Source organism: Rhipicephalus sanguineus, unplaced genomic scaffold (genome assembly GCF_013339695.2).
Source record: "Rhipicephalus sanguineus isolate Rsan-2018 unplaced genomic scaffold, BIME_Rsan_1.4 Seq12197, whole genome shotgun sequence".
In the NCBI taxonomy this organism is placed as follows: Eukaryota; Metazoa; Arthropoda; class Arachnida; order Ixodida; family Ixodidae; genus Rhipicephalus; species Rhipicephalus sanguineus.
Genome location: NW_023614508.1, coordinates 1 through 22,606, shown reverse-complemented (window position 1 = coordinate 22,606; position 22,606 = coordinate 1). Strand labels below are relative to the sequence as shown.

Sequence of the window (22,606 nt, the reverse complement as noted above, 5' to 3'; positions counted from 1 at the left end):
GGATCCTAATTTTCATTCTTTCCATTCGTCGGGTCAATGCTGCGATGTCGGTTTTCTTAACGCTCTGCATTCCTGGGTAGATATAAACTGTCCATCACCTGTCGACATGCATACCCGTACACCGCGGCCCGTGGTAAACGGGTATGTGCCACACGTGTCTGGAGGAAAGGGTTCGACGAGTACGCGACAGGATTTTCACGTCATCATGTCATGACCCGACAGGCTGTCGTCAGATCCTCTTACCCTCCCATGCCAATTGGTGGAACCAAGTTAAGGAGGCGATCATGAGAGCAAACCAGACGTAGGCGGATAGATAGATAGATAGATAGATAGATAGATAGATAGATAGATAGATAGATAGATAGATAGATAGATAGATAGATAGATAGCATAGATAGATAGATAGATAGATAGAGAAGATAGATAGATAGATAGATAGAAGATAGATAAAAATGCTCAAGGTGCGAAAGGTCGCAAAAAATGCATCGCACTTAAAATGCGACCTCGCGGGATGCGCATACGTGCTTGTCACATGACGTTTCCATTCCTGGACAGACGCTATCGGCGGCCCCCGCTCGTGCGTCAACGGGAGCGGCGCCTGCGGCTCGTCTTCGGCGGCCAGTGGGGGTCGGCGCCGGCGGCTGAAATGCGTGGTGTGTCGGGAGGATTCAACTCGCGAAGCAACCTACGCTCCCACATGCGCACGCACACACTGGAGAAGCGTTCGCCTGCAGTTCTGCGGCCGCTCGTTCAGCCAGTCCTCGACGCTCAGGAACCACCTGCGATGCACACCGGTAACCTTTAACACGCCACAAAAGAAGAATGAAAGACCAAGAGGTCAGCCAAGGTATCCACGCTTGGACAATTTGCCCAAGCGTGGATTTAGTGTGAATATGTGCAAGCCATTAGTGTGAGACGCGCGAAGATGGATCAGAAACGGAAAAGTACAAAGTACTTGCAGTCAGCGCGATTACATCAGGAAAGGCCTGGTCACAGTCTGTCACAGGCGCTCGCAAACGAGCAGTTGACTGCAACATTCGCGGTAGGGATTTTCTGACATAGTGCATGAAATAGTAATTAGGCCATTGGTTCATGAATCTTCTCTTTCAGATCGTTATGTAACCTAAGCGATTCGCCACAACATATAATTGGAACGGTTGAGCGTCGAAAAATGTACACGTCGTAGAAAAGGAGCTATTGTTTTGTCATCGAGAATTAGACGCGGAAGAGCTTGTAATTTAAACGACGGCTGAATGAGCATTTGTGAATTCGACGGCCAACTAAAGGAAATAGTATAGCTTTCTAGCACGGAAAAGAGCGGTGATCGGCGAAGTCGCAAAAACGAACCTTGGCCGCAAGCGCTGCGGTTTCGCCGTACGTCGCCGTTTCTCATAAACACACATATAACTTGGCCGACACTGATTGAATCCGGTGAGGGACATAGAGCCACACCTTAATGCCGCTCTTCAGCTGTCCGGCTCCTGGAATATGTTTTTATTCTTTCACTGTCGAGAAGCTGCGTTCTGCGGCAGCAGTATTCAGTTGAAGCGTTGCCAATTTTGTGGAGTGAGCGGACGTCGGGAAGAACGCTTTGTCGCATACAGCTAAGGTGCCCATCTCAAAGAATGGAAGCTCTTCCTCATGCATGGCTTCCATTTAGTCTTCCAGTCTAGGATATGAGCCGGTCATATCTCTGAGGTAAAAGCAAAGGCCGGCTGCACAGATTCACATTCCCCCTGGCAGCGTGCCTTGGCAATAAAAATTGCAAACTTTGCAGTGTTGTCGGGTGGTTTACAAGGCGCCGCTTGAGCCGGCTTTTAGGTAATCTACGTACGGAATGAACGTTTGCTCGCCTCTAGTACTCCTGCACAACTAGAAGGGTAATTCTACCGGTATCGCTGTGTTCCTGCCACGCGGGAAAAGAGCACTTCACTAAGAGCTCCGCCGCTATATCTTGACATACAGAAAATATTTCTTGAATTCTTCCTCCTCGTTAGTGCCAATCTCTTAGAGTTCAGTCGATATTAGGTCAATCTGCTCGAAGGCGATCATGTAAATAGATGGGCTCTGCTGATATGCAGACAAAGTGGTGTGAGGCTTAGGAACATATCGCTAACAGCGAGCAGCCATAGAGGAAAGTTGAATGAATAGATTCCATGATGGAGGGAATGAGCGGTGGAGGTGTTGCTTTGTCAAGATAGGTGTCATAATGCTTCAAGTGGCAAAACTGTTCTAGAAAGTGCTGCCACAAATAATGCGTCAGAATAGTGACGTTCCACCCACCTTGTTTCACATTATCGGTGCAGCCAGCGGAAGGACTTTGCAGAAGACGTTCTATATGTCACTGAGGAGAGCTGCCCTTTTGGCGGACAGCCGAATGAAGGTTCAGACCTCGCAATGTGCCAAAGGCCCTTCGAATCTTTTGGACAGCTGAGGAGTCAGTTGAGAAAGTGCAACGAACAGTGATGTACAACGCCGTTGGGAAGTCGTTTCGGATGAGCGCCTGCACGCCGTTCGTTGAATGCCCCACTCCCAAGCAACTGAATCACAGAACGGACCGGCAGAAAACGCTGATTTTCTCTGATTTCGGAACGATAAGTAATTTCCGTCGTTTTAAGTAATTTTTTAACCGTTCGTTTAAGTAATTTCGTTTCCAGCGAGCTTGTCTGATATGAAAGTCCCGGCATTTTCCGGTTCGTTCCGGAGACACAGTGCGACACAGTGCGAGGTATTGGTATCACAAAGGGAAAAAGTAATACGGACAAACACGCATATCCTTACTCGTTAAAAAGGGAAATTAATTCGATATGTCGTATAATTTGATATAAAGCGTTTATGCACCAGAACACGCCAGTCTCGCAACCAGGCTGCTGGCGAGCCGAACGGATACTTTCGCATCCCGACCATATTGCGCTGGGCTGCCAAGGCGCGCATGTGTTGCGCCAGAGGAAAACATGGCAAGCTGCAACTCTAGAGTCTTTACGTGCGAAAAAGTACCGTTCACGCCGCTTCCGCGTATAAGAGCTGTCTGGTCACTACTTGCGTCGTCTTTGGTTTCCATAAAGCAGCGCAGCAGGAGGATATTACTCAGCCCTGTCTGCGACGATCACAACGCCCCACGGAATCGTTCGGGGCGGTGTTTCCAGCATCGCGTGCATTGGATGATTGTAATTCACACAGAAAAACTAGGAGCCGAGTGTAAATGCGCGAGTAAGTAAACTAGCTGCATGTATTTTCGTGTGACGCCCACCTATTCTATTTTTCGAACCAATGTTTCGTGACACGCAGCTGGGTTGGAGGCAGACGCAAACTTGTGTGGGAGTGTATTCAGCGCCGGCTATCTCGCAGCGTCTTTGACGAAAATGTAGTGCAAGGTTGCTTTCAAGCACAAGCAAGCAGCCTGCTTTGCCACTTTCAACGCAGTATCAAGCTTTAGTGCTTTTGATGGCCTCCGCGCCTTCAAAATTACAAGGTTTCATCTTCAAAAGGCAGTAATTTGTACGGTGTTCTTGAACAGCTGGCCAGCCGCCGCCACGGTGGTCTAGTGGTTATGGCGCTCGACTGCTGACCTGAAGGTCGCAGGATCTAATCCCGGCCGCTCATTTTCGATGGAGGCGAAAATGTCTGAGGCCCATGTGCCTGGATTTAGTGTACGGTAAAGAACCCCAGATGGTCGAAATTTCCGGAGCCCCCCACTACGGCGTCTCTGATATCGTGGTTTTGGGACGCTAAAGCCCAGATAATTATTAACAGCCGGCGAGAACTTCATGCCTTCCCTCCAGAGTTTGATGTCCCTAAATTTATTTTTGGACACAAGGTGTCTGCACAGAATACGTAGCATTAGCACGTAAGTAAACAGTACTCGCGCTAATGTCCTTTACGTCGCAGATGCAGGCGTAGCGGTAGTTCAAATAGCTAAATCTTTGGCATATGTTTGCACAGCACGCTGTAAACGCCGCGAACGGCGCTTCCTGCCCAGTGCCAAGAGCGCATGCTCGAGGAACCACGTGACTTTTCTTCATGAGCTTCGGACGTGAATGAAAGTTCAGTTGTTGTTTGGGACGCGTGTTGCTTATACTCGTTTGGCTCGGCTAGCCGCGCGTTCCAACATTGGTGACCCGGAAATGTGGTGCAACACGGTGCTGAGCACACCAACGTCGCTGACTTCGACGTCGATGACGGACGCCACGACTATGACTTTGACGTCACGACGAGCGCTACACCGACAGTCTCTTCGGTCGACTGTAAGCTTCTCCCCTTTTGGCCGCGGACCCGCACTCTGGTTTGTTCAATGCGACGGATCACAGCAGACCTTACCAATACCACTCGTCGTAAGCAGTCTCCCGACGCCCATAGCCAGTGAAATAAGGGATCTTTTACTCGACCCGCCTGCCGAAAAAGCGTATGCAACGCTAAAAGAAATCCTCATCCGCCGTTTCACGCCCCCGAATCGCAGCGACTGCAGCAATTACTTCGCGACACGGACCTCGGGGACCGTACTCCCAGTCATCTGTTGCGGCACATGAAACTATTGCGCGGTGAAGCAACGAACACTGTAGACGGAGCATTATTTGAGAACTTGTTTGCAAAAGCTGCCATCAAATGTCCGCTGGTTGTCGCTGCGTCAGAGCAGAAAGACAAACCTGCGGTTGCCGAGCTTGCTGATCGACTCGTGGTGATCGCGACTGGCTGCCGTGCGAACACAAGAGGCTCAGCACGAACTTCAGCAAATGCTTGAAGATATTTCTCGACTCATCGAGACGTTATTAGCATTGCGTACAAGCAGGACAGCGCAAAAATCAAGCGAGCCAAACACGTCGCTATCACAACCTCAGCGGGAGAACATATGCAGTACCACCGGCGGTTCGGAAATGCTGTGCGTAGATATGTTCACCCTGCGCGCGCTCGGGAAACGACCGCGGCAAGCACTGAGGGTGACCAGTGCTTCTACGTTGCCTTCCAGTCGCCCTCAGTATTTTTTGTTACCGACCGCAACAACGAGGTTCGTTTTTAGTCGACAAAGGCGCCGAGGTGAGCGTGATACCCGCGTCACCAACCGAAAGGAGAACCCTAGTACATCGCCGCTCCAAGCCGTCAGTAACACGATGATACGAACATAGGGACATCGTTCGCTCAAGCTGAACTTCGGTTTCAACCGAACACTCCAATGGGTGTTCGTAGCTGCTGTGTCAAGTTCGCCATATGGGTGCTGACTTTCTGCAGTACTTGGGATGTTGGTTGAGTTCTTAACAAACGGCTTCAGGATCCTGCATGTCGTGCAGTGGTACAAGGCAAGCCGTATGGGCCTCTTTCTCGCAGCCCGACCCACTCCGTCCGTCCGTCCGTCCGAAGAATCGCGTTTTACCGCCATAGTACAAGAGTTCCCAGAGCTGACGCGACAGCAACAGGCATTTGCCAAAGTGAAACACGAGGTTCAGCATCACATAGAATTCATTGTTACTTATGCGCACCACTTTCAGGACGAAGACTGAACCACACGAACACAAGCGCTTGCGCTTGTGTTCGTGTGGTTCAGTCTTCGTCCTGAAAGTGGTGCGCAATAAGTAACAATGAATATATACCAACTAGCCCAAGCAAGTACCCTTATAAATCACATAGAAATCAGGACCACCGGCCTACGCGCGGCCACGGCGTTTTTCACCCGAGAAGCTACGGCTAGCCCGACAGGTATTTTCGCATATGATGGAACTCGGCATAATTTGCCTTTCTTCCAGCCTATATGCGTCGCCTCTTCACATGGTCCCCAAATCAACAGGCGGCGATGGGCGTCCCTGTGGGGACTACAGGGCACTAAACCGTGTGACTCTACCGGACCGTTACCCAGTGCAGCACGTCGACGACCTCCTTCCTGCCTGCATGGCGCTGACATCGTCTAAAAATAGATCTGGTTAGAGCATACCATCAGATACCTGTAGCACCAGAGGATGTTCCCAAGACTGCAATAACGGCGCCATTTGGAATGTTAGAATTTCTACGGATGCCTTTGGCTTACGTAATGCAGGCCAACTTTTCAATTTTTCATGGATGGCGTTATCCGGGGCCTCGACTTCTGCAAGGTTACCTGGATGACCTGCTCATTACTAGCAGCACGCCGAAGAGCACGAGAGTCATCTACGCTGCGTGCTACAGCAACTGGCAGAGCACGGCATCGTTATCAATACGGCCAAGTGCGTGTTCGGGGTACCGTCGCTGCCATTTTTGGGCCATAGCATTTCAAGAGCGGGAGTAAAACCACATCAGGACAAGGTCGAAGCAGTACGACGGCTTCCACAGCCAAAAACTATCCGCCAGCTATGAGGGTTCTTGGGACTCGTAAACTTCTACCGGAGGGTCGTTCGAAGTGCGCCCACATCCTTCACCCGCTTCACAGCCTACAAGCAGCACCAGGAACTAATGCAAATGCCATTCAGCGGAACGACCAAGCCGTAGAAGCGTGCCTGCATATAAAGGAAGCTCTGGAAAATGCCTCTCTGCTCGCACACCCGCAGCCCGGTGTTCCGCAATGTGTAATGGTGGACGCCTCCGACGCAGCTATCGGAGCTGTACTGCAGCAGAAGTCGAGCGCAATGTGGCGACCAATTTTCTTCTCCAGCAAATTGAGCCGGCCGAACGACGGTACAGCATCTTTGGTAGGGAGCTCTTGACCATATACGCTGCTATACATTTCCGCCGCTATGTAGAAGGGCGGGAATTTTTTGTACTCCCAGATCACAAGCCACTGACTTACGCATTGCGAGCGATCAAATCAGGCACGGGTGCACACGTGGCACGAGAGCTCCGCCAAATGTCATACATCGCAGAATTCACGACGGATATACAACATGTCAGCGGGAAGCACAATGCAGCGACAGACTGCTCTTTCGCGCACCCAGTGAACGCCATCAGCCTTCCAAGCGGCGTTGACTTCACCGCAAACGACGGCTCAACGCAGCGACAGAGAGTTCAAACACCTATTGAAGTCCGCAAGCAGCGCCTTGAAGCTGCTATGGGTGGCTGGACCGACAGGATCTGTACGCTCTGACATGTCCATAGGTAGGGCCAGACCGTTCGTGCCCCCGGATCTTCACAGCAATATTATGAATCGCTGCACGGTCTCTCGCATCCGGGGATTCGAGCCCCTCAACGTCTGTGCACAGCTAGGTTCATGTGGCCCGGAAGAAACCGAGATGTCCGACGTTGGACTCGGGAGCGCCTATCATGTCAACACTCCAAAGTGCAGCGCCATACTGTGACCCCCTTAAGATCCTTCCCCGAGCCGGACACTCGATTTTCCCATGTGAATTTGGACCTTGTGGGACCACTGCCTTATTGCCAAGGGGAAAACTACGTACTAGCTTGCGTCGACTGCTTCACGTGGTGGCCGGAGGCCGTCCCCATCCCTGATATGACTGCCGATACTGTTGCCCGCGCTTTCATCTACCACTGGGTAGAGCTATTCGGAGTCCCATCAACAGTGACAACGGATCGCGGAACGCATTTCGAGTCGGCCCTGTTCGGGAACATCACGCGGTTCCTAGGAACCATGTGCATCAGAACAACGGCCTACCATCCCATCAGCAACGGTATGGTGGAAAGGTTCCATCGCCAGCTGAAGATAGCCTGACGGCAACTTCAAGTCACAGTTGGGTCGAGGCGCTACCCCTGGTTTATTGGGAATTAGGATGGCTCTGAAAGCGGACATGGCTGCTGCACGGGAGAACTCGTATACGGCACCACACTTCGGCTTCCGGGAGAGTTTGTCGCTAACAGTAAAAACGCGAACGCCCAGACCAACAACGATTACGCCCTGCGACTGCGGGACATTATGAGAAAGCTACGCACTGTCCCTCCGCGTCTGCCAGCCCCACGGCTTGTCCACGTCCATAGTGATCTATCCTCCTGCTCCCACGTGTTTGTAAGGCACGACGCCGTACAGCGTCCACCCCAGCCCCTGTATGATGGGCCGTTCAAAGTGGTGAAACGAAGAGTACATCACGATCGACAGAGGTGGCTGACACGACATGGTTTCGCCAACAGCGTAAAACCAGCGCACGTGGACAGCAACAGTGGAGTGAGTGCATCATCTCGATTTCCACAGCCACAAGGACTACGAGCAGACCAGACTGAACCGGCCCAAACAGTCGTCGAAAGGTTAACAGGGAGTGGACAGCGTACAAGACCTCCGTTGCGAATGAACTTACGAACTTTAGCTCATGTTGACCCATTCACTAGGGGGGGAGGGGGAGAGAAGTATTGTAGCGCCGCTTCCGGTGCTGAATGTCAAGAACGCATGCACAAGGAACCACGTGACTTTGTGTTCTTGAGCTTCGGAGTGAATAAACGTTCAGTTGTTGTTTGGGACGCGTGTTACTTAACTCGTTTAGCTCGGCTTATCAGCGCGCTCCAACAACTCCTTTGATAAGAGACAGCGGAATTCCACCCATTTCAATTTTGGCTTAACTAAGATTAGCACAGTTCGGCTAGTAAATCATCGATCCTTATAGAATTAAAATCGCGCAGATAGCTTCCAAAAGAGATGGATGAACGATACCGCAGGTGATACTCTCTGATTGCACGCTTTTGTGAGCAAGACACATTATTGTAAGAGCGCTCGTGGAACAAAAAATATGTTCCGCGAAACTACCCGCAAAGCGTACTATAATTATTACACCATGCATGTTGAAATGAGATTTCACAAAACTTCGTGCGCAACTCGTAACATGTGGCAACAAAACATCATTTCACTCTCGCAATCTGCATTCCAATTACGACTCACGCGTACTAACAGCGCGTACGCTTTTTTTTTACAAATATAACAGCGTACGTACCTGACGAAGCTGCTTCCGCAGCCTGCACAGCACCTACTGTAGCCATTGTGGACTTGCATGAGCAAGGTGCTCTTGATGTTTAAATAAAAACAGCGAAAATCTCCAGGCCAGAAAAAACGCAAAACACGATCTCAGGAGGAGTGAGTTTCGGAAGTTTCGCGTTTACTTTGTGTCTCCTGGTATGGCAGCCCGGCGATGTTGCTTCGCCGGGCTTGCGATAGATGGCACGACGCGCGATGCAAATATGGCACCATGCTTTGAATTCGCTGTGTTCTGGTCTATATAATTTACCGTATTTTCGGTGCGAATATTTGCTTCACGGCATAATTTGACGTTATTGCAAGGAAGGTGGCTTAACAAAAATACGCGGGCAATTTTAATCTTATTTTTTTCACAGTTTGTAGTTGGGGGTGCGGGTAAAATGTAAGGATGGGTTATATGCGAGAAAATACTGTATCGATGGAAACAGGGGTCAACGCCTTCGTACGCGGCTGTGCGTCCTCGTCGAGAACCGGAAGCCTCTATTCCGCCGTAGCTCAAATGTACGCCTTATTCTTCGATATCTCACTCAGCGTGCTTCTTGGGATGTTGTACGGATTATTGACATGAGACTTACGTTCTCCATGTTCGACTTCATTGATCATCAGCCCGCTATACATGCGGCACGGGTTGCGGTACTTTAATTTATTTTTTATGCGCCAACAATAGCGATTGTATTGATCATCGTCCAGTTTTGCGGAGAACAGACAGTTCTTCCCTTTCGCGGCGGCCATGGCATTAACGCGGAGAATCCCTGGAGAACGAACGGCCACCTCGCACGACGGGCGCGACGATGAGGATGTACGACGAGAAAGCACTTGGTGGCAAGCCGTAGTTTCTACTGGCTTCGCGCGGCGTCCTCCTAACCCCACCGCCCTCCCAGACACGTGCAGGAAAGCCCCTTTTGCGAGAAAACGACAACTTCTTGTGAGAAAAAGCCAACATCTTGGGGTGTTTCGCGTGGTAATTATGGCGTAGTGGGCACTTTACATCTGTACTTGCAGTAGGCATCTAGGATACTTTGAAACGGCCAACGCTACGGGCACAGTCGTTTGTTTCCTTACGGCACGGTTGAGGCATGCACCGAGAACCGAAGCCAGGCTAGCACTTGAGAAGGCGACGCGCGCGAGGCCCGATTAATCTATCGCGTTGTACTGTTCAAGGCTAAGATCAAGCGTCCTCCAACTTTTTTTCTCGCTTCCGGTGTTTTAACGCGATAGCGTTAAAGATCCCATGTCGCAGGAATTCCGGCCGGTGTCGGTGTCGGCGTCGTTGGTTTTGAGCGAAAAATCATTAATGTCCGTGACCGAAAAATCACCATGGATGCAAATAATAAAACCACCCGAGGTAGAATCGAACTCAGGCGTTCGGCGTGGCAAGCAGGTGCTCTACCAGAGAGCCGCGCGAATGCTTGGAGCTGCACCGAAACTTCATGCAGCGCTCGTGTCGTCGTTTTTCGTACTTTGTCCTCGTCCCTTTAGCGCTGTGAACTATCAAAATGAACTCTCACAACCTAGCCCAAGTTTCCCTTCTTGTGTAACTTCCATGCTTTACGAAAATATGCGTCCTGTGTAGAGGCGTCACAGTACGAGTTGTAATATAGCAGTAAAACGTGGCACAAGCGTACATTCCCCTCGGGAGTCGCACCATGTGAATCGCATAACGAGTCGGTGGTTTAAAGCCAGCCACCCATTACAAAAGGCACAAATATTACTTGAAAGTAAACATTAGACAGAAGCCTCTCTGGTTGGGTAAGTAAACTAAGAACATTTTTATTTTATTTCCAACCAAAGTCACGTAAACACGCAGAAACCCGACATTTCAGAACAGGCTTGGTTCCTTCCTCAAACCCAATTCATGATAACTGTGTTCTCATATTCTACTCCTGCATGGGCTTGCCAGACCTGTAGTTTTGTGAATAAATAAATAATAAATAAATATAAATAAATAAATAAATAAATAATATTAAACACGGCAAATGACATCCTCCTCATTTCGTTTTTCAAACAGGCGAGCGACCGTACAAGTGCCTGGTGTGCCAACGCGCCTACAGCCAGTTGGCGGGACTGCGAGCTCACCAGCGCAGTGCTCGGCACAGGCCTCAGGCAGGCGCTCTCCTGGCCGGGAGGTCGGTGACGAAGGGTGTGGTCGCGACGGCGTCAGGTCCCGGAGAGTGCCACCACCTGAGGTGGCGACACGCAAGGAACAACCTTTGGCATTGTGCCGACCACAAGGGCCCGGGACAGCGAACTCATTGCACGGATCGCTGTTGTCTGTCTAGTGCCGCTACAGACTCTAAGCTTCTTGGTGCTAGTGATAAACCATGTGAGGATCCAACGAGGAACCAGTGAGGTACCAAGAGTTGCAGTGAAAACATTTATAGATGTGAAAGAGTGTTTATCTCAGTATTTTATGTGCCAGCAGTAAGGTCAACTGCAGTTCCCGCACTCGGGCAGGAAAAAAACCAAGTCGCTGGAAAGACAGCGGCTTCGGTGATGTGTTCGCGTACAGACTACGCAGCAACAGCGCAATACCCTTGATAAGAGGTGAAGTAAAAAAAAAGAAAACGTGATTGAGGGAGCTCCGTCTGTCAGAGTTAGTTTGACTCGTTGCTTTTCTCAGTGGACAGACAATCTGTGACTTCTAACGCTCAAGAAACCATTCACTTGACGCGTCGGATATGTCCCGTTCATCGACATCGTAAGCACAGCGGCGCTCGTTCTGGCACAACCAGAAGCGTTGCTGCATCGCCCACTCGGAGCCGGTGCGGTAGGTCTTCGACAGCCATGGCAGTTTTGAGCTGCAGGCTGACGGTGCGTGTCGAGGTACCCTTGTGGGTGATACCGTGGAGGTGCCGACGTTGCTTCGATACTTCTGCCACTTTTCCGTAGGCTGATAACGTAGTGGGCGCACCTTCGTCTGGTACGTTGCATACAAGCCAATAAAGCTTTAGCGGCATATTCTACTTCTTTGGATCAAAAACAAGGCAGCGCCTTTCCTTGATCTTTACGTCACCAAGAGCTAGCATATTCTTGGCAGCTTGTGCTGTGCTGAAAGTCAGCCCAGATGTGGTTCATCTGAAAATCGCCCAAGGAAAGCACCTTAGGCAACATTCCCAGACGAACCAAAGCGTCGCGATTGTCTTCCCTACGATATGGCCTTGCCGTGATACCTCCGTTTAGACAAACAACATTCATAACACACGCACCTGCGCAGGTGCGAAAAACGACTTCATAATCCTGTTTCTCTTGGGCAACATTCCTCTTTACATCGTTCATCTGGGCCGCTGTATCTGCCCGAAGGAGTTGGTGCACACGTCCGCAAACAACAGTGACCAGAAGTGGAATCAGGCCACGCGTACGTACATGAACCTGGGTCATTGTCTGCTATGTGACGTGGTTGATTCGTCGGGCTTATCATTATCACTATTTTATGTCATATTTGCTTTATGTTAATGCCGCTCGAAAACGAATTGAGATCAAATATTAGGAATTTAGACCTATGCACCGTCATTTTCGATTTTTTAAGTTTGGCTTACACAGAGCCGGTGCACTTTTGCAGCAGTATGTGTACGCAGACGCGGTAAGGCGAAGTAACGTATAAAAATATAAAAGAAAATAGAGAAGTCGTCTGCGACAGGACTCGAACCTGCAATCTTCTGATCTGAAGTCAGACGGCTTATCCATTCTGCCGCGCGGATGTTTCTTTTTTAATTATTATTGCCAGTTACAGTATATACACATCGACGAACAATACAACAAAGGATGAAAGGTCAAAAACGTTCTCTGGTCTTTGAGAACGTAGTACTAAAAATAGCGCTTACTCATTAGGAATTCTACCTTCGGCAACCATTCTGGCACATTTGAGTGGGGCTCCTGCTCTGCAAAAATCGTGTGAATGTTTTCCTTCAAATATCCACCGCCACTCAAGCGTCAACATCCACATTTCCCACTGCCATACGACATCTCCACACACTGTGATTTTCAAAAGAGCTAGTCTTATTGTCACCTTCACCTGGTTGTGACGGTGAAGAAGGCTGCAGCAAGACTGGGAAATACAGGATGCTTTATTGGGCGAACTTGTGCCCGGCAACTGAAAAGTCAACGCACAAGCGATTCACGCTGTACACTGGGAGCGGTGAGAATAGTCGTCGGCCGTCGGGTAATGTGATCATTGGCGGAACGCGTCGTCTTTTATGCAGCAGTCATCGAACCTTCAAGCGCTATCGTTGGTACTCGCGTAAGCTCTCGAATAAAGTTCACTATTCGCGTCCTGTGCGTATTCTTAACAGGATGATCTCAAACAATCGCGAAGCTTCCGAAACATTGCGGTACGGTCTGCGCCGAGCGTTGTTAACAGTTTTTGTGGATGAAGCTCGAGAACATCAAAATAACCAATAAAAGCGCGTGGCAATGTCCCCCTCTGAAAAAGCATCGCCCCGATGCTTAATACAGAACATGGAAGTGAAAAAAATACATGCAATACGTAAGAAAAAAACTCACAGGTTCACTTATGCACACTACGACGACTGGAAGATGGCAGCCATCCTCTTTTCAGTCCAGTCGATGTATTGCTCCTACGCCCCCACACTCCGAAAGCTTTCAGCACCTAAAGTGGTTTTGCGTTGCCTCCTGGATCGAACGCACCTCACATGGTTCTGCACTGCCTCCGGGATGGGCCCACCGTTGAGCACGCTAAGATGCATGTGATGACGTCATTATAGACGTCACAAATTTTGGCGATATGTCACGTCATCACGTGGTGATCACTTTTTGCATCACTGGTGTGGACGCCGATGGGGGACGCTGGTCAATTTTCGCGTTTGATGAGGCATCTAAGGCTTTCGCCTTAATAATAAAGCAAGCAAAAACGTATTGGCGTCCAGACGTACACAGGTTGCCGGGTTGGTATTCCATGTGTCAAGGTCGAACATTGTAGTGACGGCTGTCGATTCTCTGCTGGTTCTTGATACGCGCGGGCGCTGTCGAGCTTCTTCGGTGCGGTGCAAATAAGCGGCGCCGTCGAGATTGTCTTCATCGGTCGCAGTAGGCAGCATGGCGCCGAGTGTAGTTGTCGTGTGTATATATACATGCGTTCCAATCCAATAAACTTTAGTTGGAAGATGCGCTGTGTCCTTGTCCTCTTACTCGTCTGTTGCCTGTTTTTTGCGCTAAACTACGTTATGACCCGGGCTCCTTGCGTAAGCCAATTTGAAAGGCGTCATGTGCGTTGTTTCTTGCACAGCAGTGTTGTAAGCGAAGGTTAGATTCGAGATGATGGCGTCCTAATTCTTGTGTTCGACGTCGACGTACATTGCCAGCATGTCGGCAAAGGTTTTATTCAGACGCTCGGTGGAGCCATTCGTCTGCGGATGGTAGGCAGTTGTCCTTCGGTGAGCTGTATGACTGTACTTCAAAATCGCCGTACCCCTCTCGGTGATAAGGACTACCGGGGCGCCGTGACGCAATAGAATGTTCTCGACGAAGAAACTTGTTGAATCCACTTGTTGCCGGGCGTGACTTCGGAAATTGCCCCAGCAAGTCCATCCCGATCTGCTGGAATGGTTGACGAGGTGGATCGATTGGCTGAAGAAATCCCGCGGCCTTATCGGCGGTGTCTGCGTCGCTGAAAGTCCCGGCATGTCTTCACCTAACGAGCGACGTCGATGGCAAGGCTTGGCATGTAGTACTTTTGTATCCTCGCGAGCGTGCGGCAAAAACCGAGGTGGCAGCCGTCGGGTCGTTGTGCAAGCCCTGCAGAACTTCTGGTCGCATTTCCGAAGGTACAGACAAGGCTTGGGCTGGAGGGAAGGTCTTCTTTACGAGGACATCGTTTTGCAAAAAAAATGACGCTAATCCTCGCCTAAATACTTGGGTACATCGGTGGTATTGCCTTCACAGAACTCTGCCAGGCTTCGCAGTTACGGGTCTCTTCGCTGTTGTTGGCGAAGTCTTCGGCACTTATGGGCCTCACGAAGCTGCCTTCGTCGAGATCGTCATACGGCGACGGATTAAACGGTGCGCGGGACAAGCAGTCGGCGTCAGAGTGCTTTCGTCCGGACTTGTAAATGACGGTAATGTCAAATTCTTGAAGTCTCAGAATCCACCGTGTGACGCGCCCTGAAGGGTCCTTCAAGCTTGCTAGCCAACACAAGGCGTGGAAGTCCCTGAAGACTTTGAAAGGCCTGCCGTATAGGTAGAAGTGAAGCTTTGATGTAGCCCAAAGGAAGAAAGGCAGTTTTTGTGTCATCGAATAATTTGATTTGGCCTTTGAGAGCCCCTGTGACTTATTAACAATGATTCGTCCCTGTGCCTTAAACAATTAAGCGTGTTGTGCAGTTCTGGTACGCCAAGGGCACTCCCCCTCTCATGACGGAAAAACATTAACATGACCTAAGATGATAAACAAAATACCATGCGCGACACAATCAAATGCCTGCTCCAGGTCTACCTGGACGAAGGCTACACCAGCCAAACTGGGGTCACAACGCTCGCGTACGCACTTCCCCTTGTGAATGTTCGAGCAAATAGCCCTGGCACTTATCCCACAGGTTTAGTGGTCTGCGACAAATTAAGCTTCACTGCGAGGATCTTCGTAAAAATCTTATAGTCTACACTGGTCAGCGATATCGGCCTATAAGCAGTTATTGGTCTAAGTTTTCTACTTCATCAGTCTTAGGTATCAATATTGTGTGCGGTTTGCCAAATGAAGGTAGGGTAGTTTTGTGCTGATACACTTCAGTGAATAAATCGGTCAGCACCCGGGACAGACCTCCTTTAAGAGTGCTGTACGAACCAGCGGTTACACTAGTTAGACCGTCTGGTCCCATAGTTTGAATGATCGATTGCGTTTTCTATTTCTCCTTCTGTTTTATTCCTTCCTAATTGCTCTTTTGTTTCATAGGCATGCGCTCAAAATCTCCTTTTAAAACCATCTACATTCGCCTTTCGAAACGCGAAAAGTGAACGATAATGTGCAAAAAATGCGCGTTGGAAAGTCTGAATGTCGATCGCAAGTGTTCCGTTGCAAAAAGTCATATCAATGTGATTTCGTGTCCTTGCGCGTGTTTCAAAATGATGGTCCATAGTTCCAGGTTTCTCATAAAGAATGCCAAGTTGTTTTCGACCTGTTTTAAGATAGCTCAAACATAACAAAAAAGAAAGAGAACGATAAGTCCAACGCATGGACAACGTCACCACCTAGACAACATTGCAGGTCGATGTAAGTCCGCGTGGCTTAATGGATATGGCGTCTGACTTCGGATCAGAAGATTGCAGGTTCGAGTCCTGCCGCGAACGACTTTTTCACATTTTTATACGTTACCCTAGCCCTACAGCCTCTGCGTACAGATGCCGCTGCAAGAGTGCACCAGTTCTGTGTACGCCAATTATCAGAAATCGAAAATGATGGTCCAAAGTTCGAAATTTCTGATAATGGATGCCAACTTGTTTTCGACCTGTACTAAGATAGACCAAACATAACAAAAAATGGGCCCCGTATCTGCGGGCTTCGCTGCAAATGTCGTCGAAAGACGATAGTCGTCTGCCGGCCATACTACGTGAGTCCTGGTCTCATCCGTGACCACCCGTGATGCTGTTCTCGTACCACTTTTTTCATCAAGCGGCCATTTATGTTTTGCCTTGCCTCAGGCAGCGCCTCCTCTATGTTGAATCGGCCGCATCTGGCTGGCATTGGTAAAATAGAGGAGGCGCTACGTGATATATGGACGCCATCTGGCGGCGGCGTCGGGAAACGTGAGCTTGTGCAGAACCCAGGGCCACTGCCAGGTGGCAGCACCATATCGTCGGGAGAGGGCTTTTTAGTGAATAGCGTGGCATTTTCAGCGCAGCCTAAAGGGAGCTTGCACGAACGGCGGCGACTCTATGCACTCTGGGTAGGCAGCCATTTTTCGTCAGAGCGGACCGCGGAGTGCAGTGGCGCAGTGTTTGCGAGCGTTGGCGTAGCTAGCAGATGTGATCAAGAGCGAGCGCGACGCAAATTCAACTCCAAGAAGCGTCGTCAGCTACACTGGAAGACTACACCCCAACGCTGTGCCGAAAAGACCGCGAGCGGTACGAAGAAAAGACTAGACTCTACGGGCTGCACCCATTCACGCTCGTCGGACGACTGTGTAAGCGATGTGGACTTGTGGCCGCGCGTCGACATCGCCGATATTCACGAATTTCTTGTTTTGAGGACGAGTTTTATTACCGGGGAACAGCTGAAGTCGAGAAAGGCCCTCGAGGGCCCTTACGAGTGGCTGGGAGCCGTGGGCGAAGAAAGTCGCCGCCGACACCGTGATCGTCGTCACTCAAGTAAGACGTGTTAATTATTTGACTTTTTCGTAGGTGCTGATGTTATTCTCTGCGCTGACTTGCGTCGGCTTTACGACAGCTCCGCATTAACCCCTACTAACCAAGAGCTTACGGGAAGGTGCCGTAAAAACGCTACACTTGGCGTAAACGAGAAAGCTCAGAGGAGCATCGAGGCAAGAACAAGGAAGCAAAACATGTGTGTAAAATGGTACGCTTATTGAACTGGTCGAATCACAGCATTAGCACCTACGAAAAAGTCAAATAATTAACACGTCTTACTTGAGTGACGACGATCACGGTTGTCGGCGGCGACTTTCTTCGCCCACGGCTCCCAGCGACGTTAAAGTGGCCCTCGAGGGCCTTTCTCGACTTCAGCTGTTCCCCGCTAATAAATCTCGTCCTCAAAACGAGAATTCGTGAATATCGGCGATGTCGACGCGCGGCCACAAGTCCACATCGCTTTCACAGTCGTCCGACGGAGCGGTATGAGTGCAGCCTGCAGAGTCTCGTCTTTTCTTCCTACCGCTCGCGGTCTTTTTGGCACAACGTTGCGGTGTAGTCTTCCAGTGTAGCTGGCATCGTGCACGACGCTCCTTGGAGTTGAATTAGCGTCGCGCTCGCTCTTGATCACACCTGCAAGCTACGCCAACGTTCGCAAACACGACTGCGCCACTGCACTCCGCGGTCGGCTCTGACAAAAAAATGGCGGCCTACCCAGAGTGCATAGCGTCGCCGCCGTTCGTGCAAGCTCCTATAAACACTGGGGCCTTTATAATACGTATCTATGTATTTCTAGTAAAGGAACACACCACCTAATACTTAGGTATTGATGTTGCGCATCAGATACGCCTAATATTGCTTTTTGATCGACAATGTTCACACGTATGAACGCAGCTACCAGTTCAAGACGGCTGGGCGTTCAGCAGACAGACAGAAAGATAGACAAAAATTTCTGCGTTCAAGTATCGAAAGAAAGACTGTCGTCATTAAAAAAAAGAGAACGATAAATCCAACACATCGAGGACGTCACCCTCTACACAACATTGCAGGTTTATGTACGTTCGCGGGCCTAATGAATAAGGCGTCCGACTTGGGGTCAAAAGATCGCAGGTTCGAGTCCTGTCGCGGGCGATTTCTTTTTACATTTTTTACGTTACCCCAGCCTTACAGCCTCTGCGTACAGATACCGCTGCAAGAGTGCACCAGTTCTGTGTACGCCAATGTTTAAAATAAAAAATGATGGTGTATAGTTCCAAATTTCTGATAATGGATCCCAAATTGTTTTCGACCTGTACTAAGATAGACAAAATATAACAAAAAAGAAAGGGAACGATAAATCCAACGTATCAACAACGTCACCATCTGGACAACATTTCGAGTTGATGTACGTCAGCGTGGCTTAATGGATAATGCGTCTGACTTCGGATGAGAACATCTTCAGAAAAACTGAGCAGCAGGACGAGACTCCAATAAGAAATGACGAAAACGAGCGCAGACTCACAACTAGTTTATTAAAAACCGTGTCAACCTTAAAAAGGCGCAGCAAGTATGATGTGTCACAGACAACGAAAAAACACGTGAAACCGCGTAGCCAAGAAACAACGCCGGTCAAAGATTTCAAATTGCCAATCACTCCCGCTTAGTTAACGATAGCACGTGGACCGCAGATAATCGAACTCCTTGTCGGACAAACTGATAGAGGGAGCGCTGACACATCTTTCACCCTTTCCTCTTATGTGGAAGGCTTCTATTATCTTGTGGCCTAAGTATCTGCTATCCAGGGACACTACTGTCGCGTCATTAAAGACGGGTTCACACCCACACTCTCTGCAATGCGCGAGCAAATGCAGGCCCGGGGCATTGGAAAGTGATCGCCATGCTGTGTGCACATCGTGGGTTTACCAGGCACGGCGACAACACTGGCGTTTAAAGGGTAACTTACGGTGCGACGTAACGTCAGCCCTCACGTTAAAATACATACGTCAGTATTATTGAAACTATAAGTGCACTTTATGGTGCAATCATGTGATATCATACGTAACTTTCGTTATTGCATTCCTCCTGGGTCGAGCAATGCTTTAATGTAGCTTGCTGAATCACAGGAATACAAATGTAATTTATTAGATTGCTATAAAAGTGGAGCCGACACTGGAACCACAGGCGTTAATCTGATATGACGCCTGTATCGTAGGAGTACATATCTAGTGTTTGTTGCTTTCTTGTAAAATTAGATAGCCAGCACCACAACCACAATTGATGTTGCACCGATATTACGCCTGCATATGCTGTTTTTCCAAACCAGTTTATAGACCTGGCGTGGCTCTGTGGTAGAATACCTGATTGTCACGCAGAACGCTTGGGTTCGATTCCTCCTGGGATCATAATCTTTATTCTTTCAATTCGTCGGGTCAACGCTGCTGATGTCAATTTTTCTTAACGCTCTCACATTAAATTACCAATATCTGTTCTCGCCCCTCCCATGCCAATTTTGGTCTACACCAAGTTAAGGAGGCGATCATGAGAGCACCCAGACGTAGGCGGTTAGATAGATAGACAGATAGATAAATACGTAGATAGAAACGCTCAAATTGGCAAAGGTTCGCTGAGAAATGCTTCGCATTTAAAATAGAACGTCATCGTTTACACGATCGAAGGCCTTTTTCATATCCATTTGCATCAATGCCGTTCTGCTCTCGAACACATCACAACTCTCCAAGACACTCCTTGCTACATGAACATGGTTTATCGGCGTATTTATTCCACAATTTTGATGTGTCCACGTGCAACCTACTGGCGAGAACATTCATGAACACTTTATAATCTACATTGGCTAAGCTGATCGATCGACACGACTTCACGGACAATAATTTTATAGGTCTTCGGTATTAGTATTACGTGTGTCTTTCGAAATGAGACGGAAGCTGTGTAACCGATGCAAGGCTACCGATTTGCGCTTTAAATGTCTTATATTGCTGCTCTCAATCCGTCGGGTCCAGGTGCTTTGCCAACAGACACTCGTCGATAGCTTTTTCTATCTCGAAAATATTGATCGGTATTTGCAATTGCTCTCTTTCGCAAACTCAGTCTCAAACCTTTATCAGCTTTCACTTCTTGACCAAGCAAGCCATGAAAGTATTCAACAAATGCCTGCTCAATAGCTTCACCTTCTCGTGCGATTCCGCTACTCGTTATCGCTTTAATTTCGTTGCGCTTGGCGTACCTCTTTTCGTCACCTAGAGCACGTTTTGTAGGCGTTTCGCTAAGAAATGGTTTTTTCTGCACGCGCTCTTATCATTGCCCCTCTGTATTTTCAAATGACAATCGCCTCCAACTCTCAGTTATTTTGTGTACTTTCCAGGTAGTTTACTTTCTAGACTCAGTGCATAGTCTAACTGACATTGCAATTCTTTTTCTTTTTCCTTTTCACTTCTACACAGTACACCCGATCTTTCAGTGGCCCTCATCTTTGTAATTTCCTTAAACGCTCCAGGCTTCGATTGCGTTTACTTGGGCTCAGTTACCATTTTGTTAATGCTGTCCTGTACACCTTCTACAAACAATTCGTCTTTAAGTATTTTATCATGTAATTTCCATACGTCCCAGTTATAACTCTTCCTCTTTTGTTTATGCCCTATAGTGAACATCACTAAGCTATGGTCACTGGAGGATACTTTTAATTTCATAATTCGAACATATTCGGATTAAGTCTATTGACACATAGGCTCTGTCAAGCCTTGCATGGCTTTCGTGCTGAAAGTGGGTATAGTGCTCCCATGCAGAGAGCGCGACACCTACATCTTCAAGATTACAACCTTGTACAATTGTGCTGAGTAGCAGTGCACTTTGATCTTTTACGGTTATTTTTTTTTTACTCTGTCTTGAGGATTACAAACACAATTAAAATCTCCAAGCATAATGACCATCCTGTCGCAGCTAACAAACGGCAGACTCTAAAAACTACACATACTATAAATCTCCCAGTACTAGACACACTTACAGTCTCTTCTACTATACCAAGAGAATTTCTAAGTAGTAGTGCACAACCCGCAGACATTCAAACAGCATGAGACACACATACATTGTACCGCGCTCTAAATGAAGAGACCATGCGGTCGGTCTGATCTTGACTTTCTAGTTTCGTTTCCTGAATGCCAACAACATCGAGATCGTGCTCAAGCATCAATCGACTTAATTGATACTGCCGTCGTCTAGCAGCAAGGCCCTTAACGTTGAGAGTAGCAACTCTTAATTCTGTCCCGACGTTCATAGCCATTGGGTCACAACTGGCCATCCCGGCCGCATGATCCTCACCTCTGGTACTCTTTCATCACCATCAGGTCCACGGTTCCATGAAGCCCCACAGGCCCCATTCCTTTAGTCGTCAGAGTAAAGCGCCGCGTACCATTCCCGCAGAACTTTAGGCACACGTCATTCATGTGCTCCATGCCAGAAACCCATGCTCCAGTTGATAAAACTTCCTGTAACTGTGCAAAATAATCCTGCTTCTTTCACGCTTCTTTTATGCTGTTCTTATCGGTACGGAAAACAGCTATGTCGTCGGCATAACTCAGTACTTTGACTTCGTTTGTCAACAACGTAAAGCCATGAATTCTCTCATTATGAAGGTTTTTCAGACAAAAGGCTCGAGAAAAACTGCGAATAATAACGATGACAAGGGGCAGCCTTGTCTGATTCCACATTAATTCTTGACACTTTGGGTAACATTTTATTGCGATAGCAATTATATGGACAGTCTCGGCTGGAAAATGTCCGTCCCCGTCGCCGTCATTCACCGTATATGTATAAGTATGTATATATATAGAAAGGCCACAAAGAAAAATAATTAAGAAATTCTTTCCGACGCGCGGAATCGAACGGGCGACCTCTCGCTTTGCAGCCCGCCGCGTTAGACGTCAGGCCACGACAGCACCGTCTCTCAGCCTGCTAACGGCGAGCTATTTATATACACCAAGTAATTCAGCATGCTTTCTTAGTGGCCACATAGATGGCGCGACGTGCGCGCGTATTGCGCGCTTTAAAGATCGTCGCCCCGCCCCTGCGAACGCCGTTGCTGTTCGCTCTACAGGGTGTCGTCGCTTTCCTGCGCTTATCTCAAGGAAAGAAGGGGCGGCCGGTGGGGTGCTTCGCTTCGCTCGCTGCAGCGGCCGCGTTTGTGAAAGGAGCGCGCTGTTCAAACAGAAATAAGTAACAACTGTGACAATTAGTTCGCGCTCGTCTTGTGTGTACCTGTTCGTTTGTTTCGTGCGTCCTGCTTTATGTTTGAGCAGTGCGCTTCAAGTGTTGAGCTGTGACGCATTAGTTCGCGCTCGTCCTGTGTGCGTTCTTTTCGTGCGTCCTTTGGGCTCGAGCGATGCGCTGGCAATTTCGAGCTGCTTTCCGTTCTTCGCGTTACATTACAATTTA

General features: G+C 48.8%; 1 non-coding gene across 1 annotated transcript; it reads left to right on the top strand.

The window, feature by feature from the left end:
- Positions 1 to 16,092: 16,092 nt before the first annotated feature.
- On the top strand, positions 16,093 to 16,165 carry Trnar-ucg (transfer RNA arginine (anticodon UCG)). Its single transcript has one exon. It is a non-coding gene; the product is annotated as a tRNA-Arg (tRNA).
- Positions 16,166 to 22,606: the final 6,441 nt, after the last annotated feature.